This window comes from Triturus cristatus, chromosome 3_2 (genome assembly GCF_964204655.1).
Source record: "Triturus cristatus chromosome 3_2, aTriCri1.1, whole genome shotgun sequence".
In the NCBI taxonomy this organism is placed as follows: Eukaryota; Metazoa; Chordata; class Amphibia; order Caudata; family Salamandridae; genus Triturus; species Triturus cristatus.
The window spans coordinates 558,445,400-558,453,460 of record NC_140584.1 but is presented as its reverse complement, the minus strand read 5'-3'; the positions used below and the strand labels follow the sequence as shown (position 1 = coordinate 558,453,460).

General features: G+C 42.7%; 1 pseudogene; it reads right to left on the bottom strand.

Moving 5' to 3' along the window:
- Positions 1-3,254: 3,254 nt before the first annotated feature.
- LOC146857695 (E3 SUMO-protein ligase KIAA1586-like) lies at positions 3,255-7,494 on the bottom strand (annotated as a pseudogene).
- Positions 7,495-8,061: the final 567 nt, after the last annotated feature.

The window sequence follows — 8,061 nt, the reverse complement described above, 5'->3', positions numbered from 1 at the left end:
TGTGTCTTACTTCTGCTCCCTAGATCCTACCTTACAATATGCATGAGAAGTTTGCTTTGGTGCTGCCCATGTAGGGCATCCAATCTCTCAAGGGAAATTACTAGAAAAAAATAATCCTACCCTCTGGCTCCTTCAAACGTTATGCATTGTAAGCTATGAAAGAAGGGTGTAGAGATAGGAGAGAGACAGAGATAAAGGAGGGAGAGAGGAAGCGAACACTAGAGGGTAGTTTGCGGTAAAAGGGAACAACATTTATATTTTTAGATACTTATCACCTGCCATTGTATTTTAACCTCTAAACGGCACTTATTTCACAAAAAAACAGCATAAAGATTAACCAATATGCCAATGCAGCACAGACTATACGATGTAGGAGATAGGGCCTCAAGGCTACTAGCCTGGCTTGATAAAAGGGAGAACGAGCGGTCTTGGGTGGTCAGTGTCAGGGGCAAACCAGGATACTCCAAACATCTAGTGTAGAAATAGCAGAGACCTTTGCCTCTTACTGCGAAAGTTTATACTCCGCTGTAGGTATGCGCTCCGAGGGGAACTGCGAGGAGTTTGTGTTATATGCTTTCTTTCAATTAATTGTATTGTGTCTTTTAATATGTCTTGTATAGAATTCTATTCTTTGCCCGGCGCTGTTAGTTTGTCATGTTATGTCAAGCATTCTTAATTCCAGTTTAGATCTCTGGAGTTTCTAACCAGAGCGGTTGTGCTGTGCTGTTCCTCTTCAATAAACCATTTTTTTTGTAATTCATTGTTTCCTGCATTTTGGATTTAACAATTTTGGGGACGACTGGAGACACTTTGCCACTACATATATCAAGGACCACCTGCTACGACTATAAGTCTCCTAGGGCAGGGCAATAACACTTTGAATACAAACACCCTAGGCAGTCTGGATACTACACTAAATAATTACATAAGGCAACAGCAACATGTTCGACTGGGAACTCAGGGTAAACAGCGTTTATAAAACCATATTTAAATTTTATTTAATTAGAGGTACAAAAGATATATCTTAAATAGTACAAATGATGCAGCATGATTTCAAGTGATAATACACAGTTACATTACATGAAAGATAAAGACAAAAATTACTACAAATCATTGTGTGATACAACAAACATGAATACGCATAGACAGAAAAAGGCGGTGGCTGTAACAAAGATCTTCTCAACGCGCGTTTCGACGCTAAAAAGCGTCTTCAGCCACAGTTTCTTTCCCCTTTCTATATGGTCAGGGATGCAATGATAAGCTATGAGGAGCAGATACAATTATTTAAAAAAACATTAATAATGATTGAAGGAGCAGTCGGGGGAATAAATCCTGCCACATCCAGGATCAAGGAACTCTGGGCTGGTTAAAACTCAGTAAAGTGCTGGGTAGGGCTTCCACATGTAGAAAACGGGAATTGAAAGTTAGGCCCCAGTGGCCACTGTCTTGATACTATATGCCCGGTCAAAATAGAATTGAATGGAATGACCCCACGTCACAGGATATTGCACAAGATACACACAGGCCAAGATTCTCGACGTAGGGCGACAAAGAAAAGTCAGTCCGCCGTCTCGCCCTAAGTGTGCAATGTATGCCCAGACGTGGGTCCTGGGCTCACTGTGCCCCTGGAATCAAGCTATCCTGGCTGAAGAGGGGTGAAACCCCAAACTCCTAGGATGCTTGTTTCCGGTCCAGGGAGGACCTGGCTTGGCAGTTTGGGCTGGACTGTTCCCATGAGGCACAGGATCAAGACTGATTTGCATATGGCCAGATCTAAACTGGGGTGGCATGGTGAGCAAAAGAATGATGGATTTAACCCAGATCTCTTGACTGGGGGTGAATGTTTTGAATTGTTCTGCATTCTGTCCATCAATTGTGTGTATTTTGCTTTATTTAGCCAGTTTTGGCTGTGTTTTTGGTACTTATTTGAACAATTTTTCTGCTCAAGTCATCTTATGTACGCTGTGCACACGGTGATGTGCACACCTATATGACTTTATTCCTTGTTTATCAACAACTTTCCTTTGCTCTTCTCATTGGAAACACATGTTGATGTCCACACCTTTATAGCTTTATTCACCATTTAGATATATTTTGTTTTTTACATAATGGTTTACACCTTGCTTTTGTGTTTTTGCCTTATATGTATGCTTTTGGGGCACTATTAGAGTGTTTACCTTACATACAATATTCTTTGTGTTCTTCTGTTCTTCTCCTTTTCCCTCTATTTCCTCTATTTGGCAATTTTCACCTTGCAATTTGATCCTCCTGCAAAATTTCTCCACACAAAAGGGGACCCTCTTAAACCTTCGTCCAGATGGAAAGAGGAGTTTTTTAACATACCTTAAAGCTATTGATGGTGAGAGGTTGTCAGCTGAAAGAAAAAAAAATGTTTTTACATTGGGTTCTGAAGGGCAAGTTGTTTTTAGGACTCTTTCGCAAACTGAGGGCAGCAGAGACAGAAAAGTCTTTGAAGATGCTATGGCTTGTATAGAAATCAGATTTAAACCGACTTCTAGTGCTGCGTTGAACAGATACAAATTTTACATGAGAGCTCAAGAAGAAAGTGAAACGTTTGATGATTTCCTTACAGGGTTGCGAGGTCTATCTGTAAATTATAATTTTGGTCCAATGACTGACTAAATGACTCGTGATCAAATTATTGTGCATGTTAAGAGTAAGAAAATCCAAGAACATCTCTGGATTATGGCGATTCCAATTTAGGAGATGCTATAAGCAGTGTTCCCTCTAATTTTTTTTCTCTTTGTGTGGCAGTGTAGGGTCTCTGTGCTCTGCAGCCATGGCTACGTGCGCCAGGAACCAGATCGCGCTTGTGCGCAGCACCAAATATAATTCCAAACATTTGCTTAAAAAAACTGAAAAGACAGTGCATTCCATACATACAACCCAAGTTAAGGGGCTTAAGGCAGATTTGCAATTTGGATACACATGCCATGACATGAATTTGTTACACAGGCAGGTACACTTCAGGTTTAGAAAAGCACAAGACTCCAACGGTGGTACCATCATAAGATTTTACTAAATATTCTTAACTGGAGCACTGTTCATTGGGTGGGGAAATGTTGAGAGCCTATACAAGATTACATAAACACAATAAGTTACAAAATTACATAACATATTAACAATTGATGTGCAAGCTACTGAGTAATGTCGGGCTATCCCGTCAGAGATAGATTGTGAAATGTGTGACATCCAGGCAAACATGGACTGTGGGTGAGGGCCGTTCACACAAGTCAAGTGCTATCGCTAGATAGGTGACATGGTTGCTACTAACGTCGATCTTTGCCATTTTTCCAGTGCTGATAAACTCTGTCAAGATCAACTTTCCCATTCAGGAGGTAGGCCTTTGTCCTCATCAGCATATCCAAATGCTTCTGCTGTAGTCTATTTCTCAATTTACTCTTGATAGTGTTCATGAGGCTGAATCCTCGTTCACAATCTGCACTAGATTCTTGAAATGTTGCGCAGACATCAACAAGCTGAGACACCACAATATACTGAGCAGCATTGCGTACAGTGAAATTCACCATGTCTTGAAAGGTGGTAAATAACCCACCCTTTACATGTTCTGCCACCACATATTTATAGTCTTTGTATTGTCGAACAACATCTTCCTGTGTTTCACAATCACCCAAGACCAAGACATTTTTATACTTTTCAACAAGTCTTTGTATATTCCCAGTCCCAAAATCAAATTGTGATTGTGTTGCTATCGCCTGGAATTCAAAACTTACCCATTCTTTCAGTTCATCTTCAGGGAGCCTTTTTTGCATGTGCTCACAAAGAAGAGAAACAAAAGACAAAATAGGCCCACTGTCAAACTCTTGCCTTTCCTTGTACAACACCATCAGATCTCTGACATTGCTGCTCCAAAAGACAGTGTCCCCCAAATAATGTTCCTTAATTTGCCCAATCTTTGCTCTTGCATACTGTACAGCTTCAACAGTAGTCAAAGAACGTTTTGGGAATAGTTTGCACAAAGATGCAAATTCACCCAGAATGTCATTAAGTACTGCAAGGGAAATATGGTAGTTGGAGTCTGATAGCTTTTTGTAACAATATTTAGCAACTGGATCATTCTCCTCAACTTTCTCATGCTCAAAGTACTTAGGAACAGCCTCATATTTAAAAATTAGTGCACCAACAGCAAAATACCTTGAAAGGCACCGGACTTCATTCAGTGCTCGAAAAGAGACCACTTCACATTCAGTGACCGATGCAATTTCATCCAGCTTGGACTAACTTACAGGAGATCTGAAGAACACAGTGTAGACCAGAGGTCTTCAAACATTTGTCATCATAACCCCCCCATCTAAACCTTATTACATGTCGAGCCCCCCCCCCCACCACCACCTGACAGAAAAGTTCTGGAAGCTGGTACTCTGCATCATTGATGACCATTCCCTCCTGCAGAGCCCAGGTGGTAAGGGCAAATATTATGAAATAAAGAGCTCCACTTCCAGTTTTGAGTAGTACCTGGAAACTGGAGTGCTCACAAAATTTTGTAGTATATTTTTTGCAGTTTTATATAGTGCAAACATGCCCCAAAGGTATTGGTGCACTTTACAGGAGCATCTTTTACATTACAAAAGCACACATTCATTTTTTGTAAGCACAGGGCGATAAAGTGATATTCCCAAAATCACAGGATGTTGAGCAGATACCAAGAATTAAACCTGGTTCCCCAGCTCCACAGTCATCAGCTCTGGCTGTTGTGCCACATTCTTGCCCTAGACAAGATATCAGAACAAGCATTGGCAAAGCCAATAGGTCTCGGCAATCAGATAGCTACAGACGATGGCAATGTAAGTGCATTTGGGTATGGCTCAGGGGCTGTTTTCATTGATATACACAAATGTAATACCACTGATTGCTGAGACCTATTGGCTTTGCCAATGCTTGTTTTAGAAACAGCAAACATGTCTGGAGTTGTTCTCATTAAAGGCAGGTCCATTGTGGAGAGGGAAGGAATGGCCTTTTCAGCACAGAGATGTGAGGGCTCAAAGACACAGGTGTCTGTGTCTTTGAGCCCTCACACATGCACATCTGTGCATGTGTGTGAAGCCCACACATGCACATATAGATTATCACAGTCCCTCAGCAGAGCAAAGCCCTCGTGCCTACACATAGGGATGTTCACAATCCCTCGGAGGAGCCAAGGCAAACTCCCACTCTAGCACAGAGTGTCAGGCTGTGTAACAAATTGGTTGGGCAGGGGGGTTATTGGCATATTAAGCTTTGTCACAAGAGGCAAATGGGAAGAGAGAGCCCAGACTGAGCGAGGGGGACGCAGGTTAGAAACAGAAAAGTGAAGGAGAGACCCTAACAAAAAGCAAGAGGATGCAGCGTGGGCCCAGTGTGGTCCAAGCCTTGGCTGGCTGGACAGGAATTTGGAAGGAATTCAAGACTGAGGAAATAAACATCAGGCTAAACGTTAGACATATTTTTGAAGTTCATGTTAAAAGACGGATTTTGGAACCTCATGGGTGTGAGTGGTGTTATCGGGGGAGAAGAGATGGGCAAGTTTGACCATATTAGGATGTAGTTACGTCAGTTTAGAATGTACGTCTAAACCGAAGGATGTTGTGTTTGTGCAATCAACTTGCTTCTGATACAAAGGCCTTTTTCACAAACAGCAAATGTTTCTGTAGTCGTTCTCTGCCAGTGTGAACTTCCGAGGGAGAACACAGGTCTGTATGAGAACATCATGCTGCTCAGTGTCAGCATACTGCGCATTTGCAGAAACTCTTTGACCCTGATGGCTGGCGGGAATTCCGTTAAAAGTCATTCCCAGAATTCCCCTTCTTTGTGCACCCGTGTCCCTCGTGTCCCTCTTTGCTTTAGGCATTTGGGTTGTCCCTGAAGCTAGAAAATAAGCATGGTCTGTTTTTGTGGTTTTATTTAACGCTGACCTCTGTGGAGAAACTAATATGCTGGCTCTCAAGCTGCCTCCAGTTGTTCCCCCAACCTAGTCCAGGTGTCATGCAGGGGTTGATGGTGCAGACCTCTACCCCCTTGAACTCCTGCAAGAGGGCAGCAAAGATTTGTTTGTCCGCCACAGTTGGGGACTCGGTGCACCAAGCGTTTTTTGACAGCTGTAATGAATCTAGCAACTTAGAATTATTTAAATTGTATTGTAATGTTGTAATTGCATTTATATAGTGCTTACTACCAAGGTGTTGAAGCACATGTCTTCACGCCTTGAGTAGCTCATAAGGATCTCCTGAAATATGCGCACATGCACACAGCAGCTCGAGCTGTAGCAGCAGCCCGACTGAGACACACAACGGCTGGGGCTGCAGCACTTTCAGCCTAATAGGCGTTGCGCGCCTGGAAGCAACAATGAAAGGTGAAGTGGTAGGGTGGAGTGCGCGCCCCCCCTGAGGGGATGCTGCGCCCCACCAGGAATGCGCGCCCCACAGTTTGAAGACCTATGGTGTAGATAGTCCTCAATAATGTCTCCATCTCTTTAATCATTAGAACCCTCTTCCAGGCATCATCAACTCCCAAATCTTCTCGATGGGCGACACAATGCTGCTGAACTAGATGAGGAATGGATTGTTTAAGGCGAGTAGCAACAGCATCCTTCTTACCCGGCATCACAGACGCCCCATCGGATGTGAACATGACCATTTTCATGAGGTCCAGTTCATTGGCAGTGTAGAATTCTTTCACAGCAGAAGTGATAGCCTCAGCATTACAACTAGTCAGCTCCACTATGCCCCCAAACAGTGTTTTGTGCTCAGTTGAGTTTACAGGTCGGAACTTGAAGTACAGTATGAGCATTTTTGTAACAGAAATATCTGTGCTCTCATCAATTATCAATTTGTGATTCAAAGCATGATGAAGTTCTGCCATAGCTTCACAGTGTATCACACTATTGATGGCCTCAAGGAACTTCGAGGCATAGTTCTTGCTCCTCCAGCTGTCTGGTATCTTTACATACAAAACTAGGTGGTCATGGATGTCTTGTACAGATAACATTGAAGTATTCATCTTGACTGCCAGCAAAATGTTGTTGATCAGAACCTTTATCTCCTCAGGAATAGATCTTTGTCGTTCAACTACTTCCATTCTATTTGCTTTGTCAGTGGCAGTTTCTGTCAGCATTGTCCGCACTCCATAACCAAACCTGGCAGCTGCACTTCTGTTTCTCAATATCAACATGGCTGACTCGTGAACTTTGCTAATTAGTTGGCGTTTCATGTAATCCAGTTTCCAGCCATCACTCCATTTCTTCCCTGTAGAAAAGTCCCCAACAATCTTGGCTTCGGCACATGCTTTGCAAATCAAGCCCACGTCTGGACTGCATTGAAATAGTTCCCCAAATTGCACACAAACCTTGCTTCATGATTTCTGTGTCTCAGCCTCCACAATTTCCTTCATCCACTCTTCCTTGAATACAAGGCAGCATGTCTTCCTTTGTGGGGAAGCACTGAGCTCTCCCAAAGTTACAGCTTTGCGCTTGAACATTTCCATGCCCGTCGGTTTGAACCTGCTGTGCCACAAAGTCTGCAAAATAAAGGAACATGGCTTACATTGGCGCCTATGCTCATGAATGCAATCTGTCACATAGTTCTGAGGCATCGCTGGCAAAATGTAGAGTGTAATTGCCTGGATTTTTCTGTTCTCTGCCGTGCCCTTCCAAACTTATATGTAGCACTGTCCGTAGAGCCTTCAATAGAAGTAAAGATTGTTATGGCACAGTGTGATACAGCAATATACTATGGGCACCATAAGGTAACTCAACTAAAACAATTACCTGTACTGCTTGTACTCACAAACACCTGTTTAAATGTGGGGGGTACGGTCTGCAAAACCTGCTGCCATTGAAAAAAACATGGGTAAGGTATGTTGTTATACTACAATATACAAGATGCACCACAGTTTAACTCTACCAAACAATTACCTGTTTGTTCTGCCTGTACTCAAGTCTAAAAGAACTATTGATGGGCAGACTGCAGAACAATGTCATACATTCACCCCAGTACAGAGATCTGGGCCTAAATCCATCGTTATTTTGCTCACCATGCCATTCCA